General features: G+C 36.3%; 1 protein-coding gene across 4 annotated transcripts in view; it reads left to right on the top strand.

The window, feature by feature from the left end:
• Positions 1 to 8,138: 8,138 nt before the first annotated feature.
• LOC121370917 overlaps positions 8,139 to 18,295 on the top strand; it is a 41,033-nt gene continuing 30,876 nt past the window's right edge. For 2 of the 4 annotated variants that reach the window (XM_041496456.1, XM_041496481.1), the window contains exons 1-2: positions 8,139 to 8,315; positions 9,977 to 10,092. The gene's annotated coding sequence lies outside the window, so the exon portion shown is untranslated. The remainder of the gene's footprint in view (positions 8,316 to 9,976; positions 10,093 to 18,295) is intronic. The other 2 variants (XM_041496464.1, XM_041496473.1) reach the window with 2 other exon arrangements.

Below are 18,295 nucleotides of genomic sequence, written 5' to 3'. Positions count from 1 at the left end.
AGACAGTAACACCTGCAAATAGACAAATAGACGGTAACACCTGCAAATAGACAGACGGTAACACCTGCAAATAGACAAATAGACAGTAACACCTGCAAATAGACAAATAGACAGTAACACCTGCAAATCTAAAAACTTGTAATCTTTAATTATATACATTTGTTTTGTTTGACAACACCACATTGATCTCAAGTTTTCTAACTTAATTGTATAAACTATAGAAATTTTCAAATGAGATCACAAATCATGATGTGATCTGATTACGCTAATCCTAATTTTCTAAAATAATTCTATTTGTTATAGAATATAAACATTTTCTCTAGCAGTTTGACAATAATTAAAATGTAGGAGGCAATTTCATAAATATTTTTTTGTGATACAACTACATATGATATACATGCATATCGCTTTATAGCATAAATTGGTTATTTTCATATTATTCGGCTGCTCAGATTATGTTGCATATTTGAAAAGCTTTATAAAGATAAACATCGGTTAATTGCATACAAAAACCAACAAAAATCTTGAAAATTTAATCATAAAATGTTCCACAGACCTTTAATATTTTACCAGAAACAATTGTAATTGCACAGAAAACAAAGCAGAATGTTCTATGTTGATTAAAAACTAATGTTAAAAGAAGAAAAAAGTAAAAGCGGTTATTAAAACAGGCGATGTACATTGTTGACATCTCACACAACAAGATTCATCGTAGTGCTTATAGCAATCTGTTCAAGTGTTTATTGCAGTAATCCTGGGACCATTATTGCATCATTTACTTTTAGAATAAAGCTAACTCTTTCAGATACAATATATAGGGATGGAAAGAAATACAGGATCACACCATCACTAACAGGAAAGCGTGACTGCAACCAAACCCTCATCCATAGTGTTAGGAAGTTAACCTTGTGAAAGACGTTCAATCTCACATTACTGACATTCATTCAACATTAATGACTTTCAATCTCACATTACTGACATTCAATCTCACATAATATATTTTTGTATTTTATACAGATACACCACAACTGATCAAAGGCTGTGGCATGTGCTTTTGTTGTGTTGTTAAACAAAACAAACTTTATACAGACATTATGTCACCAATAGTAACTGAAATAGTTTCCATATTTCTTTCTTGTAGTATAATGAATTAGTTAATCAAACTCCTATACAGGTGCCTTGTACAATATATTTCTGGCCCTTTTCAAGGTGTTTGACTGAATAACTATGGTACAAGTATAACATCTACACAGACTTCACACGTTTCACTCACTGTTACACAAGTGCTGGTGTACTGAATAACTATGGTACAAGTATAACATCTACACAGACTTCACACGTTTCACTCGCTGTTACACAAGTACTGGTGTACTGAATAACTATGGTACAAGTATAACATCTACACAGACTTCACACGTTTCACTCACTGTTACACAAGTACTGGTGTACTGAATAACTATAGTACAAGTATAACATCTACACAGACTTCACACGTTTCACTCGCTGTTACACAAGTACTGGTGTACTGAATAACTATGGTACAAGTATAACATCTACACAGACTTCACACGTTTCACTCGCTGTTACACAAGTACTGGTGTACTGAATAACTATGGTACAAGTATAACATCTACACAGACTTCACACGTTTCACTCACTGTTACACAAGTACTGGTGTACTGAATAACTATGGTACAAGTATAACATCTACACAGACTTCACACGTTTCACTCACTGTTACACAAGTACTGGTGTACTGAATAACTATGGTACAAGTATAACATCTACACAGACTTCACACGTTTCACTCACTGTTACACAAGTACTGGTGTACATTTGGATCTTCGAAAGGTCATGATGGATAAGAAAAACCTTGTAAACAAAATTTGGACCATTGTAAATCGGCCTATTTAGAACTAAACATATCACCTGTGTGGGTGCTTCTCAAGTGTTTCTTTGGTACCAGTTTCTCATTCTCATGTCTCAGCCAGTGCACCACGAATAGTATGTTAAAGGCTATGGTATGTGCTATCCTGTGTGGGATAATGCATATAAAAATCCCTTCTTACTAATGGAAACATTTTAAGGGTTTTCCGTCTAAAACTGTCAAAATTACCAAATGTTTGACATCCAATAGCCAATGATTAATAAATCAATGTGCTCTAGTGGTGTCGTTAAACAAAACAAACGTTTTCATTCACTCATTCAAAGGGAAAAGAAAAACTAGTTTACCTGTTCCCCCCATACTGATTTTTTTAATGTAGTAATGGAATAAAATATATTTGTTGGGGAGGGTTGGGTTTGAGTTTTGAGCGAAACTGTTGCCAGCAAGAGCACAATACTGACTGACATATCAAATTTAATTTTTTGAGCCTTGAGTATTGAGTGAACGTAAACCTGTTGTGAAAAAAAAGAGCATTGAACCATCTATTGATTGTTGTCAAAAAAAGGGATTCTTGTGAACTGAATTGTGACTATAATGACTAGTGATGAAACACTTATTAACTGCCAAATGCTCTTTAAAATCATATGCAGTGTGGTGTAGCAGATAAATCAACCTCCACTGAGGGGATTGGAACTACAGAGCTCTACTAACTGAACTAGAGAATAGGGAAATTTCCGCTTGCTACTTCCAGTGGCAGCACTCATACCAATACTACTGCAGTAGCATAAGTTGTGGAAATCATGGAGGGTTGTCGAATTTACAATTGTCCTTTTCCAGGACTGGCCTTTAATGATTTAAGGTCCTTAAGTTTTTAACATACCCAATCTAATTAAAATTAATTCGGAATGTTTTCAAATTATTTTTAAATCACTGGCAGGATTCTGCAAGTAAGGTTTTGATTGATTGACATGAGCTCCAACTGGCTGGTGTTAGATCCACATGTAATAGTGGAGCTAATTTTAATTAGATTGTAACATACCAACCTATGTTCCACGACTGGTATATCAAAGGCTGTGGATATACTGGTATGTATGAGGGAAGTGTATGTAAAAGATCCTTTGCCACTTTTTGTGATGCAGCATTGAAAGTTTTACCATCTCTCTTTCTTTCTCCTCTCCTCTCTCCATAGTTTAAAAAATGTGCTGTGGTATATATTAAATAAGTAACACTCTCCTGATGCCCTGTAGCCCATTGGGCTATTTTTCGCTCCAGCCAGTGCACCACAACTGGTATATCAAAGGCTGTGGTATGTGCCATCCTGTCTATGGGATGGTGCATATAAAAGACCCCTTTCTACTAATGTAACAATGTAGCGGGTTTCCTCTCTAAGACTGTATATCAGAATTACTAAATGTTTGATATCCAGTAGCCGATGATTAACAAATCAATGTGCTCGAGTGGTGTCATCAAACAAAACAAACTTTAAATAAATGTTCCTTTCCTTCCCCCCCCCCCCCCCCATTTTGTATACTCTGAAAGTGGATACATTGTTTTGACATAAATGTCAGCGTTAATGATCAATGAGTCATGTACGGTTCACTGGGATCTTTTTTCACACACACTGCTTGATTGTCATCTACTGCAGACTAGTATTTATTAGCAAGCTTGACTTTATACACAATGTATACATTAATAGTTTGTAGCCATGTCAGGGGCGTAGCTAGAAATATAAAACTGACTGTGGGGAAAATGTAATTCAGGAAGGTCAACCTTAACAAATATATATTTTTTTATGGTAAGCCCAACATTTAGAAAGTTGGTGTCATTTTTGTTTTTAATGATTGAAAAAAAAAGTTACTGGTAATCAATTTTTTATATACCCATCTATGGGTCGTATTATGGTATGGCATTTTCCGTACTTACATCCGTCCGTACGTCCATCCGTCCCATCTGTTAACTTTTCCTTGTCCGGACAATCTCATGCATACAGATGCATACAGGACCATCAAACGTTACATGTAGGAACAACTTTGGATGGCGGTGTGTCACATTCTATTACTAGGTCACTGTGACCTACTTTTCATGGTCTACTTCACATAACAGTAAATCCTAGTCCTGACCATCTCTTGCATACAGATGCATACAGGACCATCAAACCTCACATGTAGGAGCAACTTGGGATGGTGGTTGGTCCAAAACAAACTGTTCATCTATCCCATTGCAATTTCACATAATTAGAATTGAATCATACCCGTAACATATTCATTAATATAGATATGGTTTTCCATCAAACTCCTGATGAGCGTATCATGTACCTCGCCGGTACTCTTGTTTTTTTAAGCAAGTACAAATTTATTGATTACACTTAGTACAAGTTAAAGTTATTGCATAACCTTACTGGTGGTATGATTGGTTATGGCATGATTCTGATGTTTAGATCAACAGCCAATAGTCCTGAGTCTGACCACACGAGAGTGTATCTGCTGTCAGTCAAAACACTGAAAGCCAAATAACCATGTGTACCACTTGTTTATATGGTAACCAACTTGTACCATGTGATAAGGAAATTTGGCTCAATGAGAGGTAAGGGGTTAAACTGTGTGTGATTATACAGATGTATTACACACTTCTGTCAATGGAAAAACAAGCTAAGTGTGAAGATAAAGTTAGTAATTGGCTAATTTAGTATTTATGTCTGATAGACTGGCCTCGGGTGGTCTCGTGGTCAAGTCATCGGACATAAGGCTGGTAGGTACAGGGTTCGCAGCCTGATACTGTTTCCCACCCAGAGCGAGTTTTAATGACTCATTGGGTAAGTGTAAGACCACTACACCCTCTTCTCTCTCACTAACCACTAATAACTAACAACTATAACCCACTGTCCTGGACAGACAGCCCAGATAGCTGAGGTGTGTGCCCAGGACAGTGTGCTTGAACCTTTATTGGATATAAGCACAAAAATAACTTGAAATAAAATGTCTTATAGAACACGGTTAAAATTAGGCCTATGTGCTGAAGAAAGTCTTTTTACCATATGTTATTCTTGCTGCGCCCTTGATTATCATTTAGTGCAATATTTTAGAACTTTTGTGACTGGGTAGCTATTAGTCTACTCTGAATCTATATTTTTTATATCGCAGGTAGATGGACTTTTATTAGACAAATAGATGTTAATAAAGTTGTTTTAAGAATTGATTTTGTTTTCTTTTATAAGAATGCAATAATTAGGTGGCTGTATTTAATCATGGGGCGGAGGAGGGATGTAGCCCAGTGGTACAGTGCTTGCTCTATGCGCGGTCAGTCTGGGATCGATTCCCGTCGGTGGGCCCATTGGGCTATTTCTCGTTTCAGCCAGTGTATCACGACTGATATATCAAAGGCCGTGGTATGTACTACCCTCTCTGTGGGATAAATAAAACATTTCTTCTTCTTAATCATGGGGTGGGACGTAGCTCTCACCTGATGAGCGATTGGTCTAGGATCGATCCCACATTGGTAGGCCCATTGGGGTATTTCTTGTTCCAGTCAGCCCCATGACTGGTATATCAAAGGCTGTGGTATGTGGTATCTTGTCTGTGGGACGGTGCATATAAAAGGTCTATTGATACCAATGAAAAAATGTAGCAGGTTTTCATTCTAAAACTATATGTCAAAATTACTAAATGTTTGACATCCAATAGCCGACTCGCTGCAGCCAGTGGTACATCAAATGCTGTGGTATGTGCTATCCTGTCTATGGGATGGTACATATAAAAGATCCCTTGCTGCTAATCCCAAAAAGTAGTCCATGAAGTGGCGAAAGCAGGTTTCCTCCCTCCATATCTGTATGGTCCTTAACCATATGTCTGATGCCATATAACCGTAAATAAAATGTGTTGAGTGCATCATTAAATGAACCATTTCCTTCTTTCCAATAGCCGGTGATTAATAAATCAATGTGCTCTAGTGGTGTCGTTAAACAAAACAAACTTCAGTATTTAATCATATTGTTGTTAACGTGATTTTAGCCATTATTTAATTGTAGATACAAGATAAGAATCCACCCGATAAAAGATAAGCCTCCACCTCTGTATTGCTGTATTGGGTTAAGGTATATTTCTCACTTTTAGAGCCGTTTATGATCACTGAAATCAAACATTACCTACATTTTATTGTTTGGATTATCCATTTCCGTAGAACCGAAGCGTTTCTGGTCATCCTGGTGTTTCTAATATCACAAAATGCATTTTTCATGTTTTAAAAAATACACATGCGTCCGAGTAGTAACGGTTATGGAGTCCCGTTTTAGTCTATTTTAAGGGTATTTCAATATCACAGACTCTTGTTTCACTCTGTTGTATTCAAATTTGTTAAGGTTTGTAAATTAACCAAACTTAGTGTCCATTGTTACGGGTTGAAACTAGGGTCTAGGTGAAAAATATGCCTTAGTGTTTAAAAACTAGAGTATGTCCCTTTAAACTGAATGATCACCTCATGTACCAGTCCAAATAGTTTGCAAACATTTAGCGAAAAATTATTGGCTGAACATGGGCCTGGTATTATTTGGTTTATTGCTATCTACAGCAAGGGCTTCTAGAATTTCTATAACATTCCGTTAACCATGGGATCAGTGATTAAACAAATTTACTAGCCATGATTAAAAATTCACTAGCCCTACTTTAAGTAAATACAAATTTACTAATAGTAATAATCGCATATGTCACTCAAAAAGGGAGATGGAGCATAAAAACCCTTAGATTAGAGGTGGATATTCATATTTACAAAATAGACTTAAATGCAGCATTTGACAAGGATTTTTTTCCACTAGCTGTCGGGCATGATGATGGTAGTTATTTACTAGCCCAACATTGAATATCACTAGCCATGGGAATGGAGTTACCATAATCTAGAAGCCCTGTACAGTTTGCATTGTACCAAAACACAATGTTATGTGTGAAAGTTTGAGGTGCACCATGAATTATTTATGGAAGGAAGGAAATGTTTAATTTAACGACACACTCAACACATTTTATTGATGGCTATATGGCATCAGACATATGTACCACACAGATATTGAAAGAGGAAACCTGCTGTCACCACTTCATGGGCTACTCTTTTCGATTAGCAGCAAGGGATCTTTTATATGCACCATCCCACAGCCTTTGATATACCAGTCATGGTGCACTGGCTGGAGCAAGAAATAGCCCAATGAGTCCACTGACAGGGATCGATCCTAGAATGACAGCGCATCAAGCGAATGCTTTATCACTGGGCTACATTCCGCCCAAATTATTTATGGAATAAACACTGCTGCAGCTCTGATTGGTAGTAATATGTGATAGTGTTTGGAATCGGTTGGAATTTCATCATTGATCGTCTTTTGTCCTTGGCTGGCACCAACTGATCAACTTTTTATTAAACATTTGGTTAGAATTATAGGATTGAATAATAACCAATATGCCCTTCTGGTTGTGTTCAACAAGATCTAGACACTAAAATTTTTACCTTAAGAACTAATATCCAAGGGCGTATGCGGGGAGGGGGAGGAGGTTCTGACGACCCCCCCCCCCCCCCCCCCCCCCCCGCTTAAGTAAATGGTCCACTTTCAGAACTAAAACATACAGGTTTATACATATGGAGTTTCTGGTGGTGCAAAACAAAATAGAAAAAGGGTCCACTTGGTTCATATTCGAACCCCCCAGGTCCAGATCATGCTACACCCCTGTAATATCATTTTCCTTTATGTACACATAAAAACAAACACCAAACTCAACATATTCACATCAATTCCATCATCTAAACTGGAGGAACAATTAATTTTAACACATAATTGATGATTGGAACATCACTAATGACAATGATGATTTGTGCAAATATTATTATCCATTGCCAATAAATAAATACACTTTCATTTAGTGTACGGTTGTTATGCAGTATATACTTCAGTACAAATGAAGTTTGCAAATAAAAACATTCATGAAATCTGTGCAAGGCGCACATTAACTTGATTAAGTAAATACTTTCTACGTCTGTTTTGGACTATGATCAAATGTTTTAAATGGTATGTGACAACCCACACACAAACATTTTCTACAAGATGGATTAATGTGAGGTACCACATTTTGCATTGCTTTGGTGTAGTACTGGTTGGGTGTGTTGATAGTCACGGCTTTGTATTAGTAAACGTTAACATTATCGGCAATAGAAATTGATTTGGTATAATGGAACCTACGTCAACACAAGATTCGAGCAATTCAAGTTAGAGTTATAGCTCCTGATTATGGATTCACGAAAAAGTTTACAACTTTTACAACTTAAAAACTCAAGACGAATCTGACAAAAGTGATAAACTTAAACAGGATCGTGAAACATGATGCTGCGGCAGAAAAGTGCGATTGTTTAGTGAAACAACGTGTGTACGGTAGTAGGCTACAGATATTCTATTTTCCAAGTTAGTACATGTGCATAGGCTACTATTTCCGCATTGCATAATTGGACCTCAATAACGTCACATTAATGAATAGTTCATCAAGATAAACGTCTCCGGCACGATATTTATTATTGTGATGTTTATTGCTGTGCCGTAACAGCAATAAATCGGGTCCAATAAATGTCAAAATGTTAAAAAACGGACCGTAGATGTTTACCTTGGTGAACTAATTAATGAATAGAGGGCCGAAACGTTTATCATAATGAACTAAAACGCTTTCGTAGATCTAAGATACGATACGTGTTTGATTATGTCGGTTACAGATTATTGACCCCAAAATAATTGGTAAAGCGAAAAGCAGTTCTGGCAGTTGTACTTTAAGCAAGGCAATCGAGTTAAAAAAAAAAAAAATAATAATAAAAAAGGTGTAATGTTTCTATGACACGACATAAGCATTTTATAAATGAAATGGAAAAAAAAGTTTTGTTTTTTTTAATAAAATGGACATTGTGTTACCCATGCAGGGCTAGCTCTGGGTGAGCAAAACATTTTGCCAAATTATCGGGAAAAAAAGAAGCAAAACCCACAGTTATTCTCGGAACCGGCGTGACGTCACACGGCCTAGTTACCGAACATCCGGGTCTTTGGGGGTGAAGCAAAGCCTTAGTGATTACTGTTTTACATAGAATAAAGTTATCATATTAACTTTTTGCATGCCTTGCATATTGTCATTTATTCACTGTAGCTAGCACATAGTTGCAGCATGTCTTAAGAGTATTATAGCAGCTTGGGTTGTCATATAAGATAAACGAACAACGGGAATATGAATTAGTACAGTCTATATTTATTGCCGACCTGTTTCCGTATAGCTTATATTGTCGAGGGGACCTGACTAGAGGCAGGTTGGGCAGAACAATTTCAACTGAAATGATAAGATAATTATTCATATAATAATTATGATATGGGCTACAAAATATATAATTTGTATGTATAATAATAACATTTATATGCATGATTCAAGATAATTATTTTTATGATTTAACATAATTATTTTATTTCCAAATAGAATGTAATAATTAAACAATTGCAAAGTTGTTATTTTACAACTTTAAATTACAGTATTATTATTGTCATTCTTATTATATAGATGTATTGGCAACAGTGAAAATGTTCTACTGAATACATTCTTTTATTCTTTAAAACCCCACCCACACACATTTATATACGTTTTGTATATATATATATATATATATATATATATATATATATATATATATATATATATATATATATATAATAGTTGTTGTTTTATATCTAGTCAGTGGATATTGCAGATTTTGTCTTGGGCTGTATTAGAATTGTTTTTTATTGCAATTAAAATTTAAGTAATATGTACAAAACTAATTTTTCATAAGATACAGGTGGAGAAAGGAGATGGGGCAATTGTCATGACTGTTAGTAAACTGATCTGTATCAATATGCCTTCTGCTAGACTACACATATTTAACCCAAGTTGCTTTTAACCAGGGTTAAATTACCTCTTGTATAGATGCACTTATGTAGCATATTCAAGGAAAATGTATGAATGAGATGGTTAAATGCCATATTATTCTCCATGTGAAACTGTTTTTAGAAAGGAAAACAAATATCAAATATGGCGATGACCATTTATTTTATTGCAGATAATTGCTGAAGCAGATTGTGCGCATGCACGCACACACACACACACACACACACACACACACGCACAATCCGAAGAACTGCAGAATACCATAAAACGACATGTAGATGCAAAAAGGTAAGTCCTTTAACTAGAACAGAAGCAAAATCTACAAATGTGCCACAACCACCAAATTACATTGATTCATAACACCAAATTACATTGATTCATAACAAAGTAAATAAAAAAAAACCCCAGAAACATATATACATGTGTGTGTGTGTGTGTGTGTGTATATATATATATATTATACACATGTATGTATGTATGTGTGTATCCGAGATACAAGTATACCTTTATTGTTTAATACATTATACATTTGGGATATTACATGTCCACAGGTACAATATCTGAAGTGGGGTAGGGGCAAAATCTTTAGTAGGGACAATCTTGGTAGGGGGAGAAGCCATATTTATATATAAAGTAGTAGAAAAGCTATATTTTCGTACTACAGGCCTGCTACAGACACATTTGCACACACACACACCAAAACAATTAAAAATAAATAAAGTTTAAAAAAGAATGTATAATAAATTATTATTGTGTGTGTGTGTAATTTAACTACATATACTTTTATTTTAAAAATAAATATAAATAAATAAATAAATGTAGTAGGCGAAGATGGCAAAATAAATACAAGTATAGAGAATGTCTTGATTGAACTCTAAAATTAGATTAGATGAAGACCACACAAATTGATAATAAAAAGAGTATTTCTTTATTCAAGAACTGGATGCATCCGCGTTTTTTTTTGGGGGGGGGGGGGGGGGGGGGGGTCATGAAAGTGGATGGAATTGTGCATTTTATTTACAGTATAATGTGGAAATGTTATCAATGCACATGCTTTAACCATTTTGGTTGCTATTAACGTCGGTTATTGTTGACAAGCAACAACATTAAACACAACGTAGTCGCATTCTGTGTGGGAAGCCATGGCATTGCATCAGGTTTGTCACGTTTTAGTGCCTCTATCCAGAAGCGGCGTCTGGTCTCTTTTCGAAATTTGTAAAACGATATTTTTTTTAACATCAAGTTATGGTTTATGCAGCCAACTGTTGTAAACTAAATTCACTATCAAACCATACATAACTAAGGAGAAGCTTCACCGCGTCACGTGATAAACAATGGCGGATAGGGCCGAAGTACCCGTATGTTCGGTTCCGAGAATTACCCAACAAAAGATCAATTATTACTTAACATTTTATTCGCCAAATTAAAATAAAATTTGCCAGTTATTCCTAAAATTTGCAATAGGTGAATTTGGCAAGTGGCAAAGCCAGCCCTGCCATGTAATATAATTTAATTTTCTGCATCTCATGACTTAAATTCTTTTTAATGTTCTGGTTAAATACACACTACAGGAAGAAACCCGACAGTACCCCCTTTCAATAATGTTCTGGTTAAACACATGGTTGCTGATGGGTTTCTTCCTGTAGTGTGTGTATTAAAGGAAGGAAATGTTTTATTTAACGACACACTCAACACATTTTATTTACGGTTATATGGTGTCAGACATGGTTGAGGACCACACAGATATTAGCGCCGAGCAAGCAAAGGGCCGCTACTCTAAACACATTTTTCCATTTTGACAAAATCGCGTCTCAGATTACATGCATTTTTCTCCAGCCTTAGGTCTTACTACACAGATGTCATCTGCCATTGAAACCCATGTTAAACTGCCCAACTTCAAGCGAAGAGTGCCCATAGAACGGGTTCTCGTTGGCACTAACAACATACACCAATGCAGACATACATTATATAAGCATTTATTTTCACTCCAAAATTGAGAACATTTCCATCTCAGTTTTTTGCTATATGACCGTATCTGGCCGTAGTACCGGTCCGAACAGGTGGTTCATTAACCGATTCACTCCGGCTGTCATTTGCGCTATATACCCATGTCCCAAAAGGTCGATGCACAATATTACAAAATAACATGGGCAAAATACAGCCAGAAGGCTTACCATTAAACATACATATTGTTTTAATTCTTCACCATTTCCTAGAAGTGAATATGTGAACCATAACATGTGTCCCAATTAGGAACTATAGTGGACCGTGATCAATGAACTGTCACCCGGAAGTGATCTGTGTAGTGAGACCTTACATACATTAACGACTGGGGTAATAATGGGAATTGTGCAGAATATGTAAACTAGGGTGATGAATGCATTAAATCACGTGACTGCCATTTTAGCACAAAGTAGATATTGACAATGTTTTTTTTTACAAACATTGATAAACACTTTAAAGGCATTTAAACATCTAGATGCAACTTCATATGTTTATAATATGATGGGAAATACTTTTAACTCATGATATTCACCAGTGACATATTTTAAAACAACCGTATTCATAGTTTATTTATTTATGAAACGTTGGTACTGAGTAGTTATGGTGACCGGAAAAATACCTTGCAAGGGATGTAACTTCTCTGGAATACCTTGTAAGGGACATAACTTATCTGGATGTGCACGTCACTAATGGTAGTTGTGTTTCTTGATAATATCGCGCATTCTTCCGAAAATGTTATATAAATAACGTGGTAAACGTTCAATAAAGCTTTTATAGGTTTAATTAATACAAAATTAGTTTGTTTTTGAAGAGTAAATCACATTGAAAAAGTATGGAGTCACTGAGGACCAAAATGTTTTTGTAGTGTTCAACAGGAAAAAAAAAATTATATATATACAGCCATTAGCTAAAGTTTTCAGTGATACAGTTGTAGAACACAATTGCACACTTCTAGTTCAAAGTTTACTCCCTTTATTTTTTTATTTTTTTTTATTTATTTTTTTTATTTTGGGGGGGGGGGGGGTTCTTTAGAACATATTTAATCACTGAGTGTGAATAAAAGAAATTGTAGATTTCTTTACATAAATTAAAATAAAATACAGCAATTATCCAAAAATTTCAGTGTTAGTAATTTTTGTTGCATTTGTATACACCGACAAATTATTGAGTGACAGTCACTGTGTGGCAAAAACATGTTGTATAGTGTTTCAGAAATTGATATGTAATACACCAACATGACCAAATGTATGTCTTTTATCATACCGTACTCATTTATCTTGAGATACTCGTATGATTTGTGGTTGTAACAGACTGATATGAATATTTTGATATTGATCATGAGGGATTCACTGCAAATTTCTCAAGCAACTAATAATTAAACAAAATATTTCAATTTTCAAAATTACCTTGTATGTATTGAGCAAAATACAAATTGGTGCTTTTCAAACAAACTAAGTTACGAACATCAGGAATATACCCCGTAATCATGATATTTAATGGTACGTTCAAGACAAAAGTTTCACATATATTATTTAAAATGACCAATCAAAACCAATTGTTCATACATAATGTTAGCCAATACTAACAAAACTGTGATTCAAACTGACATCTGCATTTTAACACCAATCATGTTTTTTGTTTCATTTGTGTTTATGACTAAAAACATGCTTGTTTTATTAGGTATTGAAACTATTTCCTCGTTCCAGCCAGTGCACCACGACTTGTATATTAAAGGTTGTGTATGTGCTATCCTGTCTGTTGGAAAGTGCATATAAAAGATCCCTTGCTGCTTATGGAAACATGTAGCGGGTTTCCTCTCTAAGACTATATTACAAAATTACGTCTGAAATCTAATAGCCGATGATTAATAAATCAGTGTGCTCTAGTGGTGTCGTTAACCAAAACAAACTTTGAAACCATTTTTGTTTGTTCATCCAGTAATGTTGTCTTAAGTCATAATACTTGGACTTAAAAATAATTCTGATATCAAAACTTGATTCATAATCTTGTAACAAGATGCTTTCAAAATCAACTGCTGCTTGTAAACGGTCTTTCAGCAAACTGAACCAGCAAAAAACATTGCAAAGAAATAGAATGTCACAAGAAACTCTTCAGTCTGCAGGCCTTTCCCCAGGATTTTTTTAAGGCGCTTACATTTTTAGCATCAGTAAAACACAAATCAAGCCAAAATAAGTGGAGTAGTGGGTTGAAAACAATTGAGTGTTTGCCATCAATCCAGCTAATCATGTTTTATTTTATTTTTAAATTAAAATTATTATATCATTTATTTTATATTTCTTTAATTATTTTTATTTAATTTGTATTATTTATTTTATTTTATTTTATTACTATTACTATTATTATTTTATGTTTATTATGTCAGCATTCTGTTAAAACCTGGCAGTGTTCTCGTTGGAAAGAAAGAGAGAAATGTTTTATTTAACGACGCACTCAACACATTTTATTTATGGTTTTATGGCGTCAGACATATGGTTAAGGACGACACAGATTTTGAGAGGAAACCCACTGTCGCCACTTCATAGGGTGTTCTCGTTGGGTGAAAATTAAAGGTGGGCGGCTGAGCGGCTCCGGCACCCCCCCCCCCCCCCAATCCTCCCTCGTCCTTCCAAGTAAATCAGAAAAAAATCTGAATAAATCTGAACAATGAAACCAAATTACCTCATCAAAATCAAAGACAGCAATGGGGGTAGGAGTAGTTAATATATTACTTCGATTTTTCAGCAGGAGAGTTGGAAGCCAGTACCCCGTACACCCACCCCCAAGACCTACTATATGACATTAAATTAATAAGCATACAGAAATATGGGTGTGGTTGGAGGTTTATAGAGGTTTTCTTTTTTTTTGTTCTTCCTTTTTTCACAAATAAAAATTTGAGAGCTTTTTTTTAAAATATAGATCTCATTATTTCTTTAAATAGCAATCTTTATGTTTGAATTCAGGGCTCGCGCTGTCGGTAGCCAAATTAGCCATTGGCTAATTTTTACAAAAAATGGCTAATAAAATTTACAAGTGGCTAAAATTTTGGCTACGCCATTTTCTGTCTTCTGATGTGAACAAACGGTTACATAATCTATCCGACACCTCAAGCATAATAATACTACCAAATATTCAATTAGCGTAATAGCGATCTCGTGACCGGTAACGAGAAACGGTGTCATCCAGAATACAGCGTAGGCCTTATAATGTTTGCTTATTTTAATAATCACGGTTATTAATTTTAACGGCATGCATTCAACATGTATGACAGCAATGTCTGGAAAATCTGTAACTTGTTATTTTTACGTTATAAAATCTTTGAACCAAAGTAGGCTAATAAAAACAGACCGACAATGCGTATCAATTTGAATACACATGCCAGTTCAGGGCCGAAAGACATGTAGGCCATCTCAAGGTCCGAGTTCAGCCAGACAGAGCGAAAACAAAACGTTCGCCTAACTGGTTTGTGCGCTTCATGTTAAACCAAATGGACACGACGAACACCAATCAAATAGTTCGCGAACGTTAGGAAGAACGTTCGTTGGCTGAACTGAACAACTCTCGGTGGAATATACGTCACGTCTCAGTCAGCTGACACCCGAGTGTCAAGAGACATCGTTGCGGACATTAAACAGTACGATTACGCAAAAGTAAATCTTGATGTAAATTTGTTGAAAAACAATAGTTATTTGCATCAATGAATACCTAACTGCAGTTTTTGTTTATTCCTTTGTCTTTGTTAATTTCGTACCCATGGTCGAGAGCACGCATGCAGATCGCCGGAAATAAACATGCAGCATTTAAATTATACAAATTGCAGTTAAATGTACACTGAATAAAATTAGTTTACAATAATCATATTTGTTAGATAATTTTAGATATAAATTGTAAGACTGTTAGGTGACATTTAATAAGTTAGACCGATTTTTAAAAAGACCGTAAATTAGTATTTTTTTAAAGTTTTTTTTTTTTTTTTTTTTTTTTTTTTTTTTTAATATATGGAGTATACTATGAAGTCGGCATTCTTAGCCGAGGTATTTTGTAAGCAGAAATCACAACAAGCATTTAACACGATGCTGAAATCAACCGCAACAACATGGCACAAATTATGAAATTATTTGTGGTGGGGAATTGATGGGTCACTTAAAAAAAAAGAGAGAGAAAAAAATAAGCAATTCAAACTAACATAAATATTGCTATTTAAAGAAATAATGAGCTCTATATATAATAAAAAAGCTCTCGAATTTTTATTTGGAAAAAAAGGAAGAAAAAAACAACATCATCCATAAACATCCAACCCACCCCCATATTTCTGTATGTTTGTTAATTTAATGCCATATGCCTTAGAAGTGGGGGTGGGTGTATGGGGTACTGGCTTCAAACTCTGAAGATATTGCATAACCCCATCCCAACCCCACCCCCGCTGAAAAATCGAAGTAATATATTAACTGCCCCTACCCTCATTGAGGTTTTGTTATTCCTATTTGTTCCAGTTTGTACACAATTAGCTGAAAAAAATATATTTTCATATTCATATATAAATACTCTATACAGTACTGCGTAAAACAAATTTGGCTAAAGCATTTTCAATATGGCTAATAAAAATTCCATTTGGCTAATATTTTGGCTACAGGTATTTTTGATCCAGGGTGAGCCCTGGAATTGCTTTTTTTCTCTCTTTTTTTTAAAACTTTTTCTAAGTAACCCATCAATTCCCCACCCCAAGAATTTCATAATTTGTGCTACGTTGTTGCTGTTGATTTCAGCGTCGTGTTAAATGCTTGTTGTGATTTCTGCTTGTAAAATACCTGGGTTAAGAATGCTGACTTCAAAGTATATTCCATTTTTATATATATATATATATATATATATATATATATATATATATATATATATATATATATATACTCTTCAAAAAAAGAAACGCAAAAGGGTACAAATGGGTTATAACTCCGATTTTATGTTTCCTACCGGTTCATGCTTTGTGAATATAAGGTCATTGCATGTCCCAAACACATTCCCACGGTTACATTCGATAAAACGCAGCTACTGTACAATAAAGTTCCAAAATGTGAATATTCGCAAAAACGCAGCCACGTGCAAACCATGTCACCACTGCACGTGCGTTGTCTGCACGTGCAACATGAACACCGACAGTATAAAAGTGCAGGGTGTTCGCTTGCCTGGCCTCTGTATCTGGCCGACAGTTGACAATCCAGGACATGCCACGTCTCAGTGAACCGCAGAGAAACAATGCCATCGGCCGACTAGACGCAGGCGAATCCAGAACGGCCGTTGCCAGGGCATTCCATGTGTCCCCAAGCACCATCTCCAGACTGTGGGACCGTTACCAGCAACATGGATCAACACGTGACCTCCCTAGATCCGGTCGACCACGGGTCACTACCCCCGGGCAGGACCGCTACATCCGGGTACGCCACCTTCGGGAACGATTGACTACTGCCACCTCCACAGCCGCAGCAATACCAGGTTTGCGCAGGATATCCGACCAGACCGTACGGAACCGCCTACATGAGGTAGGAATTCGTGCCAGACGTCCAGTTCGAGGTGTCATCTTAACACCACAACACCGTCGACTCCGACTGCAGTGGTGCCAGATTCATCGACAATGGCCTCAACTGCGATGGAGACAGGTGTGGTTCAGTGACGAGTCCCGATTTCTGCTCCGACGTCATAATGGAAGATGTCGCGTGTATAGGCGTCGTGGTGAACGTTATGTGGCAAACTGCGTGCAGGAAGTGGACAGATTCGGCGGGGGTAGTGTCATGGTGTGGGCAGCCATCTCACACACTGGCAGAACTGACCTGGTCCATGTGCAGGGCAACCTGAATGCACAGGGCTACATTGACCAGATCCTCCGGCCACACATCGTTCCAGTTATGGCCAATGCCAATGCAGTGTTCCAACATGACAACGCCAGGCCTCACACAGCACGTCTCACAACGGCTTTCCTACAGAACAACAACATTAATGTCCTTCCTTGGCCATCGATATCACCGGATTTGAACCCAATTGAGCATCTATGGGACGAGTTGGACCGACGCCTCCGACAGCGACAACCACAGCCCCAGACCCTGCCCGAGCTGGCAGCAGCCTTGCAGGCCGAGTGGGCCACCATCCCAGTACTCCGTACTCTGGTTGCTTCAATGGGCAGGCAATTGTCAACACACGCGGAGGCCACACCCGGTATTGACTCCAGATGACCTTGACCTTGGTGATGTGTCTTATCACTTACTCACAATGGACTAGAGTGAATTGTGAACAATCCTGCAACATTTGGTAATTATCGGACTCACCATTCAGTAATTAAATCAATTCTCCAAATGTTACGACAATGTGGTTTTGCGTTTCTTCTTTTGAAGAGTATATATATATATATATAAAACAAACAACAACAACAAAAACCAGTTAATAAAATAAAAATGTATGGTCTTTTTAAAATCCAGCTAACATATTAAATATCACCTCA

This window comes from Gigantopelta aegis, chromosome 1, assembly GCF_016097555.1.
Source record: "Gigantopelta aegis isolate Gae_Host chromosome 1, Gae_host_genome, whole genome shotgun sequence".
In the NCBI taxonomy this organism is placed as follows: Eukaryota; Metazoa; Mollusca; class Gastropoda; order Neomphalida; family Peltospiridae; genus Gigantopelta; species Gigantopelta aegis.
This window is presented reverse-complemented; position numbering and strand designations above follow the sequence as displayed.